We start from the raw sequence: 22950 nt of genomic DNA, 5'->3' as shown, positions 1-22950 counted from the left end.
ATTATTTGGTATATTGATGACGGGTACAAGACTATATATGAACTTCCTAAAGGACATAAAGGGCACATCTTTGAAATCTTAGCCAAGAATCATGGTTTCAGACTGCTTTATGACATTCCTTCTCCAGCTTATTCCTTAACTGCTCTGTACACAAACTACATGGTTTTGATGATGACATGAAAAAGGTAAGCAGGGGAGTATGTTGGGTCATGGAAAAGGTATGCATTTACTATTAACTTATTATCCTTTTCTTGTATTCTCATCCTTTCTATATCTCGATGCGCTAATCTATTAAGAATTACGGTCAGAAATACATAAATTATTTGCAGTGATGCTTTGGCTAATTATCATCCTTCTTTATGCAGGAAACTACAAAAAGGGACAACTGTTGTTCCCTAACTAAGGGACAATGAAAAAGTAGCAAGTTAAGGAAGGAACATGGTGGTTACAAATACGTCCAAAAGCAAATCAACAAGATTAGTGCGAGAAGGGAAAGATGTCTGAAGTTAGAAAATTGCGCAAATCCCTCAGGATCGAGAGATCTTGAGTGATCGATTTTATCATCTATCGTTTTACCCCTTTCTCATTATAAAAGGGAACGATTGTAAGCAGAAAGGGGACAACTATTGTTATTATTATTGTAATTCTCAATTACAGACTTTCGATGTAGCGAAAAACTCAAATACGTTGTAATACTCTTTCATGATTAATTTATAAGAGGAGTTGTTGTTCCTTTTCATTTATCTGAAGTAACCAGCAGTGTACGGTGGCAGCTAAGGGCCTGGCTTCCGGTGGAATTCACTGCTTCACCTATGTCATATATTTCTGATTCTTGCAAGTGTGACAGTTGACAGTATTATTTCTTTCTACTATTTTATTTTGTTGTTGTTCCTTATTTCTTTGCGTTGACAGAATAGCTCTGTTTTATATAATTTACAGCATTATTGCTTAATTAGTTTCCTTTCGCTTTGGATTGAGTTTCCTAGATGAATATCCTGCTTGATGTAATCAATTGTAATGAGAATTAACTACTATTGTTAGTCTCACATTGATGTCATTGTTGTTTTATAGAGTAGTGCATTTGATTTAAATTCAATCAGTCTCTAGGAGAAGAGTTATCACTGTTGTACTCTTAACTGATACTGCTGTTACTTGAATTGCATATTGCTGTTACCTGAATTGTTGTGGGATTTGATTTCATTAAAGGAACTTGCTGCATCCATTTACTCTTGTATTTAAAAGGTCTATACTACAATTTAGAAGCATTACTCTCTAAGATAAATAGCTGCCACCTACTGTGTACACTCTTGAAATAGAAATACCTACCGGATTGATAATTAATGTAAAGATAATTATGAGTTGAAAAGGCACCTTTTATCACTGAACAACTATCTTTACACTTAGAGCCTCGCTCTATTTTTACAATCCCATGGTCTGTGGACCATGGGTAGGCCGACACACTTTACATTAAATTACACTATTTTAGGGCGGACAACCCTAGACTCTTGTGCTTCATGCCCACTTTTCGCGGGGTCTTTACATTACATGTGACCACAACTCAGGCTTCAAGCCCAAAAAACATGCTATGGGGGGGATCCGCTGCCCAATAGGCCCCCAACACAATCATCATGACTCGTCCCGAGTCACCACTGGTGCGTTGATCTTTGCACGAAGCCCCTCCAGCTGTGTCTATGCGGTGCGAAGGTCTGCAATGTACCATTTTGCTGTCAGCTCGATTTGTTCCATTTCTACTTCTAAATCCTCTACATCTGACTAGATTCTCTACTTTGATGTCAGCTTCTAGTGCCTGTGTTTATAGTCCCACACCCTTGACCGGCTTTTCGGGTTGCGAAGACTGTGCTTTGGTCGGTTAGTCAGGTGGTTGCACCACCAGTGTAAGGCTTCAATTTACCTGCCAGCCCAGTCCGCTGGAATCCATCAATTACCCTCACGTCCGTTAGTGTGTTGCGTTCTTCCTTGTATGGTGCACTCCCCTGTTTATTTTGTCTAGTAATATGCAGTGGTAGCCATGGTAGCAGGGTCACAAATTCTTCTAATGCAGTAGTATGGTTGGCTATACCTTGTCCCATCATGCTAAGCTTCTCAGCGCAACATGCTTGCACGACTTCAATTTCTAGTTTGTTGATTTATTCATCCAATATCATGCTTTTCTTTCTCAGCCGTACCAAATCTTCTCTGCATTTGCTAAGTTTCAAGTTCCCTCACCTAATTGGTTCCTATAACTAAATAATTCCTTTACCCGAGTACTTGCATATTGTCCCAACTGTGGGAGATTTTGTATGGGGATTCTTCTCTCCTCTCATGGTTTCCTCTCTTCTCGTCAGTGTTGTGGTCATTTCCGCACTGAAGTTTTTGCTTATGGCCTCATAAGCCCATGGAACCGTTGGTACGCACAAGTCCTAATCAGTTCGTCTCGCCTAAAGAACTTTGTTCATGATTCCACATAGCTTTTCAAATTCTCTGAAGTGGAATATTCGTGGGGTACATCGCTTTTCCTGCTACCGCATCTAGTTCTAATTTTCAATCCTAAGTCTGGGATGTGCTTGTGTGGACTGCATGGCACATGTCTGCACCCATCGACATAGGTGGGCGTGCAAGCTGCTTTGTCCTAGTTGCGCTGCTCTCGTTCGAAAGTGGGGGCTTCCAAAACTCAAGCTCATTTTCCTTCTACATTCGCACCAGTTTTCAATGGTCTCTTGATGTGTACTCCACCATCATGTAGGTGTTGCGTGTAGTGCCCATTCTAGCAGACCATACTACTATTGTTCTGGTACTGAGCTTTCAATTTTGTCCAAGAATTCATCCACTGTTGTCACTCCATCATATGTTGGAAGTTCCCTTGCCTTTTTCGTCACGTAACATAGTGATCTAATCATCATGTTGCAATTCAGCATTGTCACTTCGTGCAACCGGTTCTACCAGCGTTCTACTTCTTCATTGAATCCAAAGTATAGGAGCTATCGGACTCCCACAAGATTCTCCCATCTGCAGTTAGGTTCACCCGATCCTAGTCTTGCGCTGTTATCTAGTAAATACAATCCAGCTCATCGTTGCTTTCATCATCGTGCACTGGTTCAGTGTAATGCGCTCCTTTGGCTAGGTCTCATGGGACTACTACGCGTAGGGACTTTATCTCGAATGTCATCTTCCGCTTCTTCAGGTTGATGACTCCATTCATATCAGTGGCCTAATCTATTCCTGGAAACACGGGATAAGGATTACTGTCATCAACAATCTCTATTACCTCAAAATCCATTTGTGTTCTCACGCCTTCGATATCAATTGTTACCCCTTGCAACCTTCCCATGGGAAAAATCTTATGTTGGTTCACCATTCGTAATTGAATAAGGGACCACTACAACACAGGCCTGCCCATACATTCTCATATCTGCTTCGGAAATACATTTGCATCCAAACCTAGGTCTAGGATTACCCGATCCATTTCATACTCACCAATCTGCGTCGTCAATCTCATTTCCCTCTCGATGCACAATGCATGCTTTCCCAGTTTTCAGACTACGCATGGTTCCCCTGACCCTATGCACCTGGTGATCAACTCTTGTAGTCCCTTAACTGCCTTATTGTCGTGCAATAGTTTCATGCATGTATCCAAAAAGGTATTGAGCATGGAAGGATCCATTCCTATCTCTAGTTGATCCTTACTACCTGAAGTGGAGGTCTCTGCGAAGCTCTTCTTAGCTTCCATGAAGGTCTCCTTTGCACTTTCTAAGTCAAACTCAGGTTCCTTTGTAGGAGCCTTGCGAACCTAGGTATCTTCCTCGGGTTGCTTCCCCTTATCCTCCCCTATGGTCGCACCGCTTCTGAGCACCATGTTCACATTTGGGTCTTCTTCGTGCAGTTCAAACCTCATCATTTGGATATTTTGAGTTGGAGGAGGCTACAATACCCCTTTCTCGTGCATTTGTGTGATCAATGTAGGACAATCTATCATTTCACGATCAGACTAAGCACAGTATGAGCAGGATGGTCTTGTCGGGTTGTTACAATTGTGGGCATAGTGCCTTGGACCTCCACAATTATAGAAAAGTAACTTTTCGCGGCCCCTTCCTAGTCCCATTCCTTGTCGTCCTTGACCTTGGCCCCGAAATCCAGCATGCGCCATCAATACAGCTGGGTTTAGGGCTCACGTTTCTATCTGCATCCTATTGGCTAGGGTCTGATCCATCATTAACTCGTAGCTATGACAAGTGCACTCATCATGGCTTACCGATCTACAGAAATTACAAAACAACTACTGGGGAGTCTGTGTATACTTCTACAATAAATGACAATTATCTTTCGTGTGTTTTCCTCCTATCTGACAGATCACACACCATAGCACGGGTGTTGCATTCGACCCTGCCTATGCCTCTAGTCTCAACGACATTGGTCCCCCTCCTGCCAAGTAGTTCGCGAATATTGGAGAATGATCCTTGTCATAGCCCTAGCCTTTGCATTTTATGCACCACACTTCCTCACGTGGCTCTGGCTGCAGTACCCTATCCTGCTTCAAGCTCTACACTTCCAGGTAGAGATTCTGTAGTTGCGCGTGGATTTGTTGAACTCCCAACCCCGGATCTTGTATCGGTGTTTCATGCAACCTCATTGCCATTTCCAACGCTTCGGCCTCGGTTGAAAGCTTCTGTTGTGACAGCACCATCCTCAGGTGCGGTGTCAAAGATGCCACAAACCATGCATGGTGTTGTGCATTCGTCAGCATCAAATTAGCTTCGCGGATCATACTCTTCAGCTGTTGATCCAGATCCAGGGGGTCTCGCCTGGAATCATCGCGATCTCTTTAAACCCGATGATTGGTTGTGTCTCTAATTTCGACTGGCTAAATTCTTTGTTCAACACATTTTGGATCTCTATTATCCCTGCATTTGGGTGGTCATTAGAATTCTTGATATACCACGTCAGCACATGATCCTACAGCGTGCTCACCAATGTGGCCTTCTTAATGTTCACATCCGTAACCCCTTGCACTTCCCACACTGCTCTTACCACGAACCATAATCGGTCTGTATCCTCACTCCCTACTCCTCTGAATACGGGTAGCTTGATCGTACTCACCATGCTGAACTGCGGGGTTGGTGGAGGTGGAGTTGGTGGAGTCGGTAGAGATGGAGGTGAAGGAGGTGAAGCAGGTGGTTGTGTGGGTGGAGGTGGTAACTGCGGAATGCAATGCCTTATCAAACTGATTGCACTTCTTGGAGATACCCGAGCGAGCTCTTCCTCGCTCTCTCGCGAAGGTGAAATTAAGGGACTATTTCCTAATTCCCCGCTACCTTTGTGGATCTTTCCACTCCGCGTCGTTCCAAACATTAATGTATTCACATAACCCACTTTTCACATAACAACATCTTAATCCAGGTATTCAAAGATTTAATGTACTTACCCCGTGGCCCTGTTGAAAACGTCATTTTGTTTCGCTATAGCTCATGGTTGTGTTTATTGCAAACTTAGTGATAAATCCCCCTATTATTCGGTCGAGCCAATGGTCCATAGCTCGCGCGATCTTGTCTTTTGATGCCTCTAGTCTGCACACTAATTCTGGAGTCCACACTATTGGTTGGTTGAACTTACACCTTCCCTGGCTGTTGGCTAACCCTGCAATCCACTCATATAGTGCAGAAGGAAAGGATGCAAAGAAAATCTCTTGGATTTCCGTATACACGTAGCGATCTAGCCACCTCTTCTCGGATGCCTACAGAGTTTTGCTTTCCTATGTCGTGAACTCGTGAATCTTCTTGTTTGTCCACTCTTTAATTTCCTTCTTTGTTGGGTTCCAGTGGCATGACATCAGACATTCCTTATACAGATCCCGGTCCCAACAACGGAACAATCTGTTGGCTATGTGGGGCCTAACCTAGGTTCAACAGTGAGTTTATCCAAGCAAATCCCAGTACTACTAGCCCTTTTGGCAACAGTCCGCGGAGCGTGGATTGAGGTCTCACACGAAGTAGTATGGGAGGGTGCTGGAACTAGGTTTCCGCACCTAATGGATGTTTTGATGAGGGTTCTGGAGGTTTGCGATCCTAATCTGCACGTCGCGCTGCTCCGCACAAATTTCTATTCTTCGCAACCCATGTGCACCTTTATGAATATAGTATTATTTTGATCTGATAGTTACTGTGCTTATTATATTAGAGATTAACTCACTTTGTGTGGGCCTAATATTTCTTATTACTTATTCAACTTTCAGATTAGCATGCATACTTGAAAACAACATAAATGCATAAAGATAACCAGAACATAGAAATATAGATCTACAAACAGACCGCACAATATTCTGAATCAAACTTATCTTTATTAATACTGAAGTTTAGTTACAGGCCTACATCCACCCTATGCACTCAGCTGCAGACTCTACTAGGCCTCTGCACACTCAGTTGCAGAGCCTCTACCTACTACTATGACCCAGTATACTTCAGATTCTCTTCTCTCTTCCAGCCATGCCTTTGCATCTATTTATTATTTCTCAAAACTCTAAAAATTTATATTTACACTTAAAGTCTCGCTCTATTCATACAATCCCATGGTCCACGGACAATGGGTAGGCTGACACACTTTACATTAAATTACATTATTTTAGGGCAGACAACCCTAGATTCTTGCACTTCGCGCCCACGTTTCACGGGGTTTTTACGTTACATTTGACCAAAACTCGGGCTTCAAGCCACAAAAACAGGCTATGGGGGGGATCCGCTACCCAACAGTAATGATTTCAAAGAGTGGGGACAATGGTTCAAAAAAGGAAGTTTGTGTATGAACCATGTCACCTAAGCACTCTGAGCCTTTACCACAAAAGGGAATATTAAGTACTAGGCTTGACTCCATTTGCACAATCACTTATTTCTAGAAAAAAAAAAGTTAGAGGAAGGACAAGCTAGTGCTATTAGACTTCCTATGGTGCCACCAAGATGATTTTAACTATGGTTGCAGGTTCTACAGGAGAATATACAAGAGGAGCTACAAGAGGGTCTAAACTACTAAAGGATGGCCAAGAAGAAGCTACAGGAGAAAATTGAAGGGAAAAAGAGAGAAAACGTGACCCAAAGTTGTCCTCAAACCCTCATGCACGTGACAAAGCTATTTTGAAAAGGAGTAAGTGATCCTTTCCCTCTCTAATTTCCATACCTCTTCTTGGGAAATTATACTTGAACTAAGTGCCATGTAGTAAAGAATTATACAATATTTCGCTTTTGAAAATTAATGTGTGTGAAGGAAAGATAGGGATAGAAAAGTAATTTAATTCGATATAAATTTTAGCATCCTTCTCCCTCACTGATAAAAAGGAAGTTTAATATTGTTTCTACCACTGATATTGATTTGAGGAAACATTAAAATTCACACTTAAGTAACACCAAAAAGGAGAAGTAGAAGAAATCGGGGGATGATTCAATAGGAGAGAACCCACAGACAAAGAGAGTTCATCAACATCCTCATGTGGTAAATATTTTTTAGAGACATTAGTGGTTGGGTTTCTTTGAACTATTGAAGGGGTATAATGATGACATAACCCAAGAATTTTCCATGGCACTAAATCCTCAAGGAGAAGATAGTGCCACTATTGTTGTCAGAGGATTGACCATCTCATTAAGTCCTGAAACCATGGGTAGAGTGGCCACCTTACCCTTAAGGATTCTATGGAGCAAGTATGAGAAATAAATAAGTGTTACAACCAGGAAGTAATTTTTTATTTGGAGAGAGAACCCTATAGAATATAATAATGAAGTAAGAATAGAAATCGTACCTTACCTTTGGGATGAAGTGGCCTATCACATTCTCAAGTATATATCCCGTGAGGGGAGGCTGCGCATTATATATGCCTATCATTTTAGGTTACTCCATGAGTTAATATTCAAATAAGACATACCAATCCCACCAAGACTAAGTGTTACCCATTTACTCCTGTAATCAATCATTGAAACAATCCAGAAGGTGAGGGAAGGGAAGCATCAACACATTTCCCACCATGACCTCATTAAATTAATTGTGATGGGTGATTTAAGTCACTTAACGAACCCTGTGCTATGGACAAATTTTGTAGACATTGAAAGATAGGTATCCATTGAAACCTAAGCCATCACACCTAAAGAAACACCAACCTCTAGCACTAGAGGTATGGGAGGAAAAATAGAGGAAGAAGAGGTAGGAAAAATAGAGGAAGAAGAGGCAGGAAAAATAGAGGAAAAAGAGGCAAGAAAAATAGAAGAAGAGGAAGTAGATATTAAGGAATAAGAGGGAGAGAAACTAGTAGATGAAAAAGAGAGACTTGAGGAGACTTCTAAGCCCCAAGAGATGGAGAAATGAGGACATTAAACTAGTCTCTCTCCAGGACATACTAAGCAAGAAGTAGCTGCAACATTGACTACATTGGGCACACCTATCAAGCCCAAAATGAGGCAGCCAAGGAAAGGTCCCCTATATATCAAAACAAGAAAGAGCACTATGTTTAGGTAACGGAAACGACAACATCCTTCAAAAATCCCTATCACTGTTGATAAGCCACCAAGAAAAAAGGAAGAGGTGGGACCTAGTGAAGGGAGGATTGAGGAGGTTACCTCTCTTAAGGCCAAAACCAAGACACTTGTGATACCTATGGTAAGGCCCACCACTAGGGTAGTCACCATCAAGAGACTCAAGACACAAACTACCACTAGACATGAAGAAAAAGAGGAGCTACAGGAGGAAACATGATATCTACAGGAGAAACAAGGGATACTACAGGAGAAATAGGGGTTGCTACAGGAGATACAAGGGATGATACCAGATCATAAAGAGGAGCTATAGGAGGGATAAACCACCTCAATAAAGGATGAAAAAGGCCTCTAAGAGCTACAGGAGCCTAAGCAGCAACCCAGTCTAAAATCTAGCTACAAATTTGTTGAAGGGGTAGGATTGTACCCTAGAAGATTTCCATCCCATTCTTCTTTGAATTATAAAAGGAAAGAGGAAGGACACATAGATGGATGAAAATTTCCAAATCCAAAATTTTAGAAGATGTGGACCTAATGGAGGAAAATATCAATGAAATGGGCAAGGAATTAAGTGACCTAAGGTTGAGGGAGTCAACCATGAGGGAGGAGCTAGAAGCATAGAACACAATACTGAAATAACAACTGCAAGAAAAGGAAACACAACTTGACACTATGGAAAGTCTTTTTATGGAAGACATACAATGCATGGAACCATCCAATTCCTATGCAATTTTCATTAAGGAGTAGAGTCTGAAATTATAAATAAAGACATTATCATAGTATGGATATTTTCTTTTCCAAGATGACATGAAATTTATTGAGTATTGTAAAAAGGTAAGTATGGAGGAGAGGGAAAAAATATATGAGTTTTATATGCATAATCAGATCCTAACAGATATGAATTTTTAGGACCCCAATTGAAGAATGGGAGATATGTAACTCATGGAATTAGAATCTTGGTTAAGAAATGATGAGACAAGGGATAAATAGGTAAAGAAGGTGATGGAAAAGGAAGAGAAAGATCCCTTATATATCAGAGCAAAATTGATAATCCCTACAACTATCATCAAGAATCACAACCTCATATCCTTTGATTTTGATTTAGCACCCAAGTACATAGAAACCAAAGATAAATCCATTCTAGAATATTTGAGGAAACTTTTAGGATGTTAGGAATAAAGAGTCTAAAATCTCGTTAGAGAAGGTGGCATGCCTTACCCCATAGTCTACAAATCAAAGATTATCACTCTCCTAAAAGGCTAAGGGATGCCTTGGAAAAACCCCCATGGTACAAAAGAATCATGCAGAGTCTGAATATCAAATGGATAGGACATGAACTATGTCCACCCTTATTGTTCAACTTATAAGAAAGAAGGAAAGAAGGTATGGACATAGATAGAGACAAATGTTGGTTTTTATTCGCAGGAAGGAAAACCATTTGAGGTACCTTGCAATGTTAGAGAGGCCACCAAGGCCATGAACGAGTTTCATATCAATGAATAAGTTTCTTAGAGTATGAGAAACACCTTCAGAAGGTGGGTGATGATGGGTCCCACTAATAGGTATATTTTGAAGTTTATTATGCTATCCTCCAACCCTTAAAACTATCCTTTCTTCACATAAATTTTCATTTATATTCATAATATGCTTAGTAAGAAAAATAAAAGGTGTTTTTCATATTGTGAGTTATGACAAATAAATGATCATCTAGCCATAATTTTCGAGATGGATCGAAGTACACCATGTAGGGCCAATTTTACCATAGTAAAATTGCTTTCACTGTAAGAAATTACTTAATAAACCACATTTGTTAAGTCATTTTTGATAAAACCCATGAAGAATAATTAAATAAATCACTATTTGTTTAATTATCTTCTAGGAATAGTTAATTAAACCATTGTTTAACTAATATTCCTTGTCATATTTAATCCAATTATGAGAAATAAATACATAATTTTTTTTTTTTTTTATTTTTTTCTATAGGAATAATTAATTAATCACTAATTAGTTATTATTCCTTGTCGAGTTTGACTAAATTCCCTAGGAATACTTAAATAAATCATTATTTGTTTATTATTCCTTAACCATATTCCTTGAGATGATAAATAAATCATTTATTTATATATTATTTCTAAATAAAATTATGTAACCAATTTAAATATTGTTTAACAACCATTTTTATTGTTAGGGATGTTTGTCATCCACAATCAAAAGTGGTTTCTTTTCCTACACCTTCAAGAAGAAAACACTCCAATAGATGGTGACTCCACTAGGGATTTTCGGATTGTCTCTAATAGATGGTGACTCCATTGCATTTTTAATTCTGATTCAGAAACCTGGGTGACCTTCAGCTTTCAGCTTAGCATTTTTATTTTTTCAATCTCTTAATGTTGTTTACTAGCATTGTAACGATATATCAGTCAAATTTCTAACTTTCACAAGTTTTCTGGTTATTTCCGTAGGTTACATGAACCAACCGCAATAGAGACGATAATATTTTCTAAGACTTGCTGTTTGAGAACTAAGGAGCATAAATCCCACTTTTCTGCCCCAAAACTGCGATCTGGAATTTTATAACACACTTTCTGGCCCAAAATGTGCGACATCCTCTGAATCAGGTCAATACCTGTGATTTTAGGGTTTCTAGGATTTTTTATGATCTTTTTCTAGGTTTTGTTTAGAGTAGTATGTTGGGTTGTTTGACCATTGTCTTAGCCCAATTATGCCTTGATTTACTCTATTTCACTCATCGAAGTGGAATTTAGCCCCTTAGGGATTCTAGTACGCTTCCACCATTACAGGAGGAGTTTAGCTGAGTAAGAAGTCTGATTTTTTGTAGAGATTTGAGCCATATTTTGCATATTTGTTCCTTTCCTTTTTAGATCTTCACAAATAGGTTGTTTCCGTCCCATGTTCCCTCTAGAACCTTGTTTGGTCATTTTCCTTAGGGTGCCAATCTTTTCCATAGGTTTCATGCCCATCTCCGTATCTTTTCCAACAATTTTCTTCACTAGATTGTTGCTATTGTGACACCACTTTCTAGCAGCATAGTGTCATTTGATCCCAGTCACATCAATGCTTATATATCTTGGCCTTTTTTATGTGTTTTTGATGGGCCTCTAAATTAGACATAAATTAAGGCCCTTTCCTCTAAACTAAAACATAAATTAAGGCCTATGACCATCCTTCAGCACATTAAACCTCTCTTTTTTCATTAGATAATTTATTTTTACCTTTAATATATGCATTAGGAAGGTTTATGAATAATTGAATATTTGTGTCTAATATTATTTATTTTTTGTTGAATATTATGAGAATATTGGGCAAATTATAAAGAGTTGGAGGAGGAGATAACGTAGGGACTTGTTCCCTACTACTGGAGGATCAATAATAAATAATAATTCAACAAGATATTATGGAATTATGGCACAAATTGTGGAACTCCAATGATTGAGAAAATCTAGGAATGTGTTCCCCGCCATTTAATGCAAATTGCTAGTATTGGGGACTAGATCCACTAATCAAGGGATTTTGGTGGGGAAAGATTCCTCCATTCATGGGGAATGATTCTTAATCATTTTTTAGAAGTACCAAGTTGAATTTTCCTCTAGAGGGAAATTTTCATTAGTGTTATTGTGGAGAGAGCTTGTATTCTTGCAGCTCCATTGTATTTTCTTGCAGGGATGTAATTCTATTGATGGAAATAATGAATATTGGTGTCATGTTCAGCTTATAAATATTGTTCTCCTCCATATTTCTCTGAGTTTCCTTGGTATTTTCCATCCCAGGAACCTCAGAGCCCTTTTGTATCATTTTCTTTCTTTCTTTTCATTTCTTATTCACATGCATCTCTAGTTTTTATTTATTTCTATTTCTGCATTTATGATTAATAATTTCTTGTTGTAGGATTGAGTTAAATGGTTGATGAAAGTTATTTTGTAGGATCACAAGAATTATTTCATCCTTGCAAAATATTTGGAAGTTCATAGTAATCATTGAGCTGCCTGGATTAGTCTTCTTATTCCCAAATCTAGATTGTTGGACCTCCTTTTTAGAAAAGAACAATAAATTTATGGTATTTTTTTAGAGCATGCTAAAAAGCTTCAATCGAGTTGGTTCCACTTGCATTAGATCAAAAAAATATTCCAGGTCATAAAAAAATTACCCCATTGCATTTGCACTTGATTTGGTTAGGCATTTTTTTAGATTTACTAGCTCACTAGTTCTCAAATTTCTAGATTTTCTGACTAGTAATGTTTTTTTATTTTTTTGCATTGGTTAACATAGGTATTTTTGAGTGATTCCACTTGGAATAGGGACCTAAGACATCCTAGTAAATAAAAAAATTTGTCCCATCCAATTTGTATTTGTTTTTCTTGGTCATTAAACCATCACCAATTTCATCATTTCACAAGGAAACTTTTTTGAGCGAATTCATCCATCTCCCAACTTTGGTTTTGAGTTCTAAGTGATTATAGGAATTTTCCCACTCCATTCCACCCATCACACACCTTTCCTAGGCCTCCCATCACCTCCAACACCTCACATTTTTCTCTCGGTTTTATCTTGTAGGTTCATTGTAATTCCTACAGGATCATCCTGTAGGTTTCTAGTACATCCTATAGATTTTTCTAAAATGGCCTGTTTTGAGGCCGAATTGAAATAAAACCTCTAGGAAGTCACCAAAAGCCTCACAAGGGTCTCCCACATCATCCAACTATCTCCTAACCCTTCCATCCAACCTCCAACATGATTAATTCACCTACCACATCACCAAAGGAAATTAGTTTGCATACTTGATTTTGCATGAAAAGACAAAAAGACATAAACAGATTTATTTCAGTCTCTTTACTTGCACATTAGTGATGTTTGATGCTTCTTACTTCCATGCTTATATAGTAGCATTTGGTTCATGATAATTTAGCATTATTTAAAAGCATAGTTTCTTGGAAGTTAATTAGGAAATGGTGTGATTTAGCATTGAATTTTCATCTCTTTCCTTGTACTTTCTTTCTTGCAATAGGTTAAGGTTCAATTTCGAACATTCATTTTCTGCAATTAGTTTAGGATTTGACTTCAGTACATGCACTCCATTACATCATGATAGCAAAGGAAGGACACATTATATGCCGCACATATAGTTTCAACACCTCTTAAGTTTGTACGAACCTCAGGTTGATAATTAAAGTTAGTAGCCTTGGGAGTTGCAGAATTTGTGTTGCAATACCAAGGTTCATCACTTTTTGGTGCCATTGCTGAGGAGGTGCCAAAGTATGCATTGTTTTCTTCCCTAGTTGATTCATTTCATTTTAATTTTTGCAAAAACAAGAAAATAATTTCATTAGGCATATTTCATTTCAAAAATAGAAAAGTTAATTGAATTAGTGTTTTCATTCAATCATAACAACAACAACAAATCTCCAACACCAACCCACCCCCCCCATTTGATCAGATGGTGCAATAAGAGCCATATCACCATTCGCTTTTGCAGGAGGAGGAATAAGATGGAAAATAATGTAGAAGAAATGGATGGAGATGATGACAATGAGCAAGATCCTCTCAGATTTCCCATTCAAGACACTAATGGTAGTGTACACATGAAGAACATCCCTCCATCTTTTCTTCCGAAATTTCATGGTCTAAGGTTAGAGGATCCAAAAACCTTTCTCTTTGAATTTGAAATTGTTTGTAGATCTTATGGTTACTTATAAAAAACTCAAAAACTGAGATTTTTTCCAGCAACATTGAAGGATAGAGCTCTTAAATGGTTCATGAGTTTAGGGTCTAATTCAATAAGATCATGGAATGATATGCAAAATGTATTTCTAGAAAAACATAAAGATCATGATCTTAAGGAAGAAATATTTAGAATGAATCAAGGAGAAGATGAGAGCCTTGAGGATCTAATATAGAGGTTCATGTATAATGTTAAGAGGGAAAAGCTACACCATTTAGGATCTGACACACTAAAAACCCTCTTACTTAGAACAATTAAGGATGAGTGGATTGATCTTATTAATATCATGATTAGAGGTGATGTATATCAATTATCATTTGAGGAAATTTGTGAAACATGCAAACATATATCAAGAGGAAAAGAAAGAGTAGGTAAATCAACATCAAGACTGGTAAGTCAAGCTAATCTTGGAAATTTGTTTGATGATTTTAAAAAAGAAATTCTTAGCAATCTAACAAAACAAGTAGAAATGTTAAGAATGCAAGATGAAGGAAAAGAAAATGCTGATATTTGTTTTGCAGAATCACATGATGTTAAACATTGTCCATCATTACCAAGTTTGAAGGAAGTTTACCAAGAGCACAATGGAGAAAGTCAATTGCCAATCCAACTATGTTATGTAGCTCCAACAGAATCATGGCAGCTTATTCAGTCGGATATGATGCAAGAGCCTAATTCACCATTTCAAGGTTATGCATATCCACCTCAAAGTAATTGGAACACACCTTTTCCTTGGAATCATTGGTCATCTCAACCCCAAAACCAATCTTGGCAACAAGGTTGGAAAGGAACTTATGGGAGCCATCCACAATATCCTCGGTATTTTCCTCAATATCCTTCATACCCAACTCCATGTTATGCCTACCATTTGTCTCCACCACAACTAAAACCCCAACCACTTCCATCTCAAATATCCACTCCCACTCAAATACCTGTACCACCATTTCCAAACCCACATAGTGAAGTAGCTCAACCAACTTACAATGTTGAGGTACAACACTTCCAAACATCTCCTCTTGAGATCAATGGTATTCACCATAGCTCAGGAAGAGTATTGCAAAAAATATATTATATTGATATCATTGAAGGACCACATCCAGAAGAAGAAGGCTCAAAAGAGAAGATCAAAGAACCATGGGTTGCATTTGATGAAGAGTAGATAGCAAAATTGGAGAGTGAGAAATATCCCTCATGGTTACCATTAAATCCTCCATGTATTCAAGAGATCAATCAGCAAAAAGAGAAAGACTTGAAGGTCATGGAAGAAGAAGACATGAAGAATGATCCAGATCAACAAAAGGACTCAGGACATCACAACTATATTGAAATATGGTTCCAGACAGTCACTAAGTTGCAACATCACTCTCTTCCTCAACTATGCTTGGTCCTCTCAAATTAAAATTAGTTGGTCTCTGAAATCCAGGTACATGTCAACGCATACATTTGAATCCTCCACGTCATTTTTCTATCATATTGATGTGCACATGGATCCATTGGAAGTATTCTTATACTTGAAAATGGTTTTATTTTTCAAGTAGGGTAGGGTAGAAGAAAAGAAAAAAATGAAAAATAAGAGAAAAAATAAAAATCTAAGGTGAAGACATCCTTGGAGGTGCCTCAAATTGGCTCATTGATTGAAAATCTCCATGAGGAGGTCAATGGGTTGAGAAAAAAGAAAAAAGAGAAAAAAAATAAGATCCTAGATGAAAACCTCCTTTGAGGCACCTAGGCAGGTCTACTAGTTGAAAGCCTCATTCAGGCAGCTAGTAGGCCTAGAAGAAAAAAAAAAGAGGAAAAAATAAAAGAATGCTTTCTCCATGCATGCATGTACTCTCCAAAATCTACAAGCAACAAGAACAAGTTGGTACCAAAAGGAAAAATGGTCAAGCCTAGTCAAAATAAGTCAAATTTTGAATTCCTTCTTCTTTGCTCAAATTCTCCAATAATTCCCAGGCCATGCCAATCCAACACCCTCATCTATTTTCACCATCCACCCATCATTATCAAGCTTCTACCACTCATTTTCCTTTCTATCTTAAAAAACTATAGGATGCTATGTTTTACTACAAGATACAAAAATACATAGAGCATAAATTTGTTTTTTCCATAACTTGAAAACCATGTATCCATTTGCCAAGCTATTTCATGGGGAGATGCATATGGATGATGGTAACATGCTCAAGAAATTTCATCAAATTCGAGTCCACGGTTTCCAAGAAATTAGCCTCCATCACCTTCAGCCATTGTTTCATTTTCTCAATATCTGTGCATCCATTTAAAATGTTGTTTCAAGGGGAGATGCATATGGATCATGGTAACATGCCCAAGAAATTTCAGAAAATTCTAGTGCACGGTTTCCAAGAAATCAGCGTCCATCACCTTCAGCCTTTTTTAGTCTTTCTCGAGATCTGTGCATCCATTGACCAAAATTTTTCTATGGGGAGGTACATAATGATGATGGAAACATGATCAAAAAGTTTCAGCTCAATCTAGTCTACTGTTCAGGATATATGGACAAAACAAGTCATTGTCCTATAAACCTACAGGATATAGAACAACACATATAGGATTGGCAGAGAGTAGTTTTAAAGGAGATAGAAAGGTCAAAGAAGCTCCTCCAGAGCTTAGTAGTGGCATTAGGATCATCAGCATCACCATCCAACACCTACACATCAACATCAACTTAGCAACAACATTGATCTGATATTCACCCTATGAGTGACATCAGTTAAAGATTTATTAAACAAAGGTATTAAAGACTCATGTGCTGGTGTGTGTTATGTGATATTGAAGAAATGGATTGATTAGATTTCCAATACATAGACAATAAAAGGGAAAGACAGTAGAGAAATATAGTGAGCAACACAAAGACATAAGAGATTTAATAAGGAGTTCACCCTATTCTCCAGGGCTACATCCCTGGTCCAGATTTAGTGGTGGCCTTGTTTTATTGTGCCTTTGAGAAGAGAATTACAATACAGGGACTCAATGTGAGTTCTCCTGAAGTAGGCTTGCTTGGCAAGGTGGTTCTTGGATTCCCCAAAACACTAGAGTGCACAGACTCTTCTTCTTCCTACCAGCTTTTTGACCTTCTAGTCTACATTGGAAAGAGCCAAATGTGATGCTCAGTCTGGACAGATTCCTCTATGGGATGGCTTGATTCTTCAAGCTCTCTAGTGCTCGATGCTACTGCTGGTTAGCTCGGCCCTTTGTCTCTTCTGCTTTGCTTTACTATTCTCTGTGTTCAGTCCTCCTCTATGGGTTCACTGTTCCCTTCTTCCATCTCTCGAATTCGACTAACTATATGACTTCCTCTCTGATTCAACTATCTTTGTTCATGGCTTTTAGCCATTCCTTCCAATGCATGTTTGGTTCCTCTTCCGCCTCTATCGATTCACCTTCTACACCTGCGCTTGGAGTTCCCTGTTTGGCGTCATCATGAACGCTTAGGGAGTGGCCATTTGTGCTCCTCTAAATGGTGCTAGCTTGCTTTGTCGGTTCATTTCTTCAGTTACATCGTGGATGCATTTTTCCTCCATCGTGGCGGTCAAATGGATTCCAAATCCCTTAAAAAATGCAGTGTATTCCCTTCTCAATTCTTCTTCCCCCATCGGGCACGATCTCAGTCGTCCAATCTAAGTCCTCTAGATCTGACGCCATGTGCACGTTTCACACAGTTGACTTGCTTGATCGATAGCGTGTGATCAACGGTGGTTTTCTCTCACCTCCACCTGTCATGCGTCGATTGGTGTATGGAATTGCTCCCCTCTCGTCCAAAAACTCTTACTGTTTAAGGGCGCCCCGATCAAAACCATTGGTTTCCAGAGTGTGGGTTCTGCCATTGTGTTTTAGCACTTTTTCCTTTTCTGTCCATGGTCCTTAGGTTCCCCCACATGACCGAGTGCTTGGGAATTTCCTTCACGGCCCTGTTTGCCCAGCAATGCGCGATTCACGCTAAGCGGGCGAATAGGGCCATGAAGGAAAAGCCCAAGCACTCGGTCGCATGGGGGAACCAGAGGACTATGGGTGGAAAAGGAAAAAGTGCTAAAACACAATGGCAAGACCCGCGCTTTGGAAACAGGTGGTTTTGATCGGGGTGCCCTTAAACTGTAAGAGGTTTTGGATGAGAGTAGAGCGATTCCATACACTGATCGACACGTGGTAGGTGGAGGTGAGAGAAAACCACCGTTGATCGCATGCTATCGATCGAGCAAGTCAACCGCGTGAAATGTGCGTATGGCATCAGATCTAGAGGGCTCAAATCAAACAGCTGAGATCCTGCCCGATAGGGGAAGCAGAATCAACAAGGGAATATGCCACATTTTTGAAGGGATTTTGAATCCATTTGACCACCATGGTGGAGGAAGAACGCATCCACGACTTAACTTAAGAAACAAACCGACGAAGCAGGTTGGTGCCATTTAGAGGAGGACAAGTGGCCACTCCTTGAGCATTCATGATGACACCAAACAGGGAACTCCATGCACAGCTACAGAAGGCGAATCGACAGAGGCAGAAGAAGAACCGAACATGAATTGGAATGAATGGCTAAAAGCCATGAATAGAGACAGTCAAATCAAAGAGGAAGTCAGATAGTTAGTCGAAGTCAAGATATGGAAGAAGGGAATAGTGAACCCAGAGAGGAGGATTGAACACAGAGAACAGTAAAGAAAAGCAGAAGAGACAGAGAGCTGAGCTGACTAGCAACAACATTGAGCACCAGAGAGCTTGAAGATTCAAGCCATCCCATAGAGGAATCTGTCCAGACTGAGCATCACATTTGGCTCTTTCCAATGTAGACCAGAAGGTCATAGAGCTGGTAGGAAGAAGAAGAGTCAGTGCACTCCAGTGGCTTGGGGAATCCAAGAACCAAACTGCCAAGCAAACCTGCTTCAAGAGAACTCACATTGAGTCCCTGTATTGTAATTCTCTGCTCAAAGGCACAATAAAACAATTCCATCACTGAAAGCTGGCCAGAGATGTAGCCCTGGAGAATAAGGTGAACTCCTTATTAATTATCTTTTGTCTTTGTGTTTCTTACTATATTTCTCTATTGTCTTTCCATTTTATTATCTATGTATTGGCAATCTGATCGATCCATTGCTTCAATAACACAAAACACACACCAACACATGAGTCTGTAATACCTTTGTTTAATAAATCTTTAACTGATGTCACTCATAGGGTGAACATCAGATCAAGTGGTATCAGAGCTCTACGCTATAAGGTTAGACAAGCTTGTGTTGGTTTTAGTTGTGAATGCTCACAAGATCAAAGCTCAAATTAGGAGGAGAGTTGGTGGAAATTAATCCTAAAGTTAGGAGAGTCTATTCTTGAAAGACAATGTTAGAGGAAGGCTCTATAGGGCTAGACCCTCAATTCATAGAGAGTTTCCTAGCTATAAAGTCTATGGTTGAAGAAATGTATAGAGACTTTAGAAAGCAAAAGGTGGAAGATTCATTAAGCTCTAAACAAGATAAAGAAGAAAATGAGTCTCACTTCCATGACCACTCCAAAGGAAAGGGGAAAGAGGAAAGATTTCTCACACCTCCTAATAGCCCTGTGCATAATAAGAAAACATCTTTGATTAAGCTAGATGTGAAATTTGATTTGCCTATATATTATGAAGAGCTAAATGTTGAAAAGTTAGACAATTGGATTAGACAAATTGATTCGTATTGCAGGGTACAAAACATAAACTCAAACAAGAGTAAGATTTAGCTAGCAAGCCTATGCCTAGGAAGCACTTCTTTGGTTTGGTGGGAAGGCAGAACCAAAGATAACATGAAAAGACATGGCAATACCATCTCTGTCTGGAGTGAATTTGTTTCTCCAATCAAAAAGAAGTTTTATCCATTTGCCTACATGGAATAGGCCATGATGAGTTGGAAAACTCTTCGACAGTTGAAAGGGAAAAGTGTGCAAGGGTATACTCAAGAGTTCAAAAAGAGAGCATTGATGTTGGGTATCTCATTAGATTCACCAGAGAATATTTTGAAGTACATTGGTGTTCTACATAGCTCCATGAGGCATACCATCTGCATGTTTAATCCCACTAGTATAGATGAGGTATTTGTACAAGCTACTCATCTAGAAGATAGAGGAAATAATGGCAATCTAGAAGTTGGGGGACCATCCCAACCCACTGTAAGAAAGAGCAAGGAGAAAAGAAAGTAGAAGTGGAAAGAAAGGAAGGCTAACACTGCACAGAAAACCAAAGCTTCATGCACTCACTATAAAAAGGAGGGGCATGATGATGAGCATTGTCAGATTTTGCATCCAGAGTTGAGACCTAAGAAGTCCGAGGGCAAGAAGAAGAAGACATTTGCAGTTATTCAAAAAGATTTGGGGTCAGACTCAAGAGATGAAACAACCATAGTAGCCACAAGTATAAAAGGTAAGAATTCTAAAGCATACTAGTAATTTTGCTCAATCTATTATTGATGAAGAAAATGAGAGAAAAAGACATGAGCTTTTCCATATTTGAGTTATTTCCAAGAATCAAATGATTGATACTTTTTTTTATCATGGCTCACAAGTAAATTTGATTTCTGAAGTAATTGTAAAGAAATTGGGATTAGCAACTACACCTCATAAGAAACCACACCCATTAGGATGGTTGAATGATAAAGCACAACTACAAGTGACTAGACAGTGCAAGCTCAAGTTTTCTTTTGGGTCAGCGTTTGTAGATAAGGTTGAGTTAGACATCATTCCCTTGGATATATGTGGAATTGTTTTAGGAAGTCCTTACTTGTATGATAGAAAGGATATTTTCTATAGAGCTGAGAACAAGTATCTACTTGTTAAATATGGAATTGAATACTTTGTAAGAGCTCATAAGCTCAAGAATCATTATACTCTCATAAACTCAAGACAGATGAAAAGAATGATAAATTCATGCAAACAATTCTTATTGATGGTTGTAAAGGAAAATAAACCTGATAAAACCAATGTATTTGAGGGCTGTAATGCTGAACAACAAGCTGATATAGAAAAGGTTGTTTTAGAGTATGATGTCTTGTTTCAAGAACCTAAAGGTCTGCCACCCAAAAAGGGAATAGTACATGATATTATTTTGCAAAAAGATGTTCCATTGCCTAACATTGGGATGTATAGGTTGTCTGCTTTAGAGAATGTTGAAATCAAGAAGCAGGTGTAGGAGTTGCTCGAGAAGGGCTTCATCAGGCCTAGCACATCACCATGTGGGTCACCAATCATTTTGGTGAGAAAGAAAGATGGCTCTTGGAGCATGTGCATTGACTACCAAGCACTGAATAAGATAACAATCAAAAATCGTTATCCACTTTCTCACATAGATGATCTTTTAGATCAATTGAAAGAGGTTGTTTATTTTACCAAGATGGATTTGCACAGTGGATACCATCAGCTCAGAGTTGCAGAGTAAGATGCATGGAAGACTGCTTTCAAAACAAAGTAGGGATTCTATGAATGGTTGGTTATGCCTTTGGCTTAACTAATTCTCCTACTATTTTCATGAGATTAATGAATGATGTACTCATACCTTTTCTTGATGATTTTGTTATTGTGTATCTGGATGAAATTCTGATTTTTAGTAAAACGTGGAAAGAACATTTAAAGCATGTTAAGCAGACATTAGATGTTTTGAAAAGAGAAAAAATTTATGTTAAACTCTCAAAATGTGAATTTGGCAAAACATCTCTAAACTACTTGGGTCATATAATAGGGGGAGGTGAATTGAAAATAGATCCCTCTAAAGTGGTATTCATTGTGAACTAGCCTAAACCCAGGTCTGCTACAGAAGTGAGAAGCTTCTTAGGAGCAACACAATATTGGAGGAAGTTAATTTCTAACTTCTCCTCGACTGCATCTCCCTTACATGCTTTAACAGGATTGAATAAGGTGTTTTAGTGGGGAGACAAACATCAGAAAGCCTTCGACACCTTGAAAGAGAAAATTAGTACAACACCTATACTAGCACTACCAGATCTACAAAGACCATTTGAGATCCAAACTGATGCTAGTGACTATGTGTTACAGGAAAAAGTGTCTACACAGAACTGCTTATCCCACTAAGGTGTGGTAGCTACCTTAGAAACAAACAAAGTAAAGCTACCTTCATTTTTCCTTTATGAAATATAGATGAGAGAAGAACAAAGAAGACCAACCTCTGTCTTGCGCTAATCTCCTAGTTCGATTCCTCTCTCTCTTGATAGTCTTTCGCTACTTGCTCCCTTATACGCCTAGCTTCATAGAGTACCCGTAGGATCACAACAGCATAACACTATACAAGAACATGGATTTATAATCATAAACAATCTAGGATCAGATGTAAATTGACCATACAAATGCATAAAACATAAATGACACAAGAGTATGGAGGAAAACTTGAATAGCTTTTATTGATAAACAAGAAAGAGCCAAGGGAGTTACAACCAGTTGTTCTGACCCAGCATCATCCTCTCAACAAATAAGCCCTTCTTCACCTCATACAAAGCTTAGATCACCCAACACTATGATGTTGTCTTAAGAAACCAACAACAATTCCTTACAATATGCAAAATTCCAGCCCCTTTTGTATTGTTTTATACTTTTTCGGACTTAAGGGATTAGATGATGAAAAAGGAATTTTGGAGTTTCCTTTACGTCCCTTTTCAGACTCTCTAAAATTGAAAAGGATAGAGTTATCTTTGTCGTTAAACTCGTTAAAACTTAATAGCGACAAAC

At 38.7% G+C, this 22950-nt stretch overlaps 1 pseudogene; it reads right to left on the bottom strand.

Annotated features, from left to right (window-relative positions):
- Positions 1-1874: 1874 nt before the first annotated feature.
- LOC149199592 (peptidyl-prolyl cis-trans isomerase FKBP62 pseudogene) overlaps positions 1875-22950 on the bottom strand; it is a 51739-nt pseudogene continuing 30663 nt past the window's right edge.

Source organism: Pinus tabuliformis, chromosome 2_1 (genome assembly GCF_031772625.1).
Source record: "Pinus tabuliformis cultivar Carrire ecotype Pingquan chromosome 2_1, CPIR1, whole genome shotgun sequence".
Taxonomy (NCBI): Eukaryota; Viridiplantae; Streptophyta; class Pinopsida; order Pinales; family Pinaceae; genus Pinus; species Pinus tabuliformis.
The sequence above is the reverse complement of the archived record's forward strand: the minus strand, read 5'-3'. Positions and strand labels throughout refer to the sequence as shown.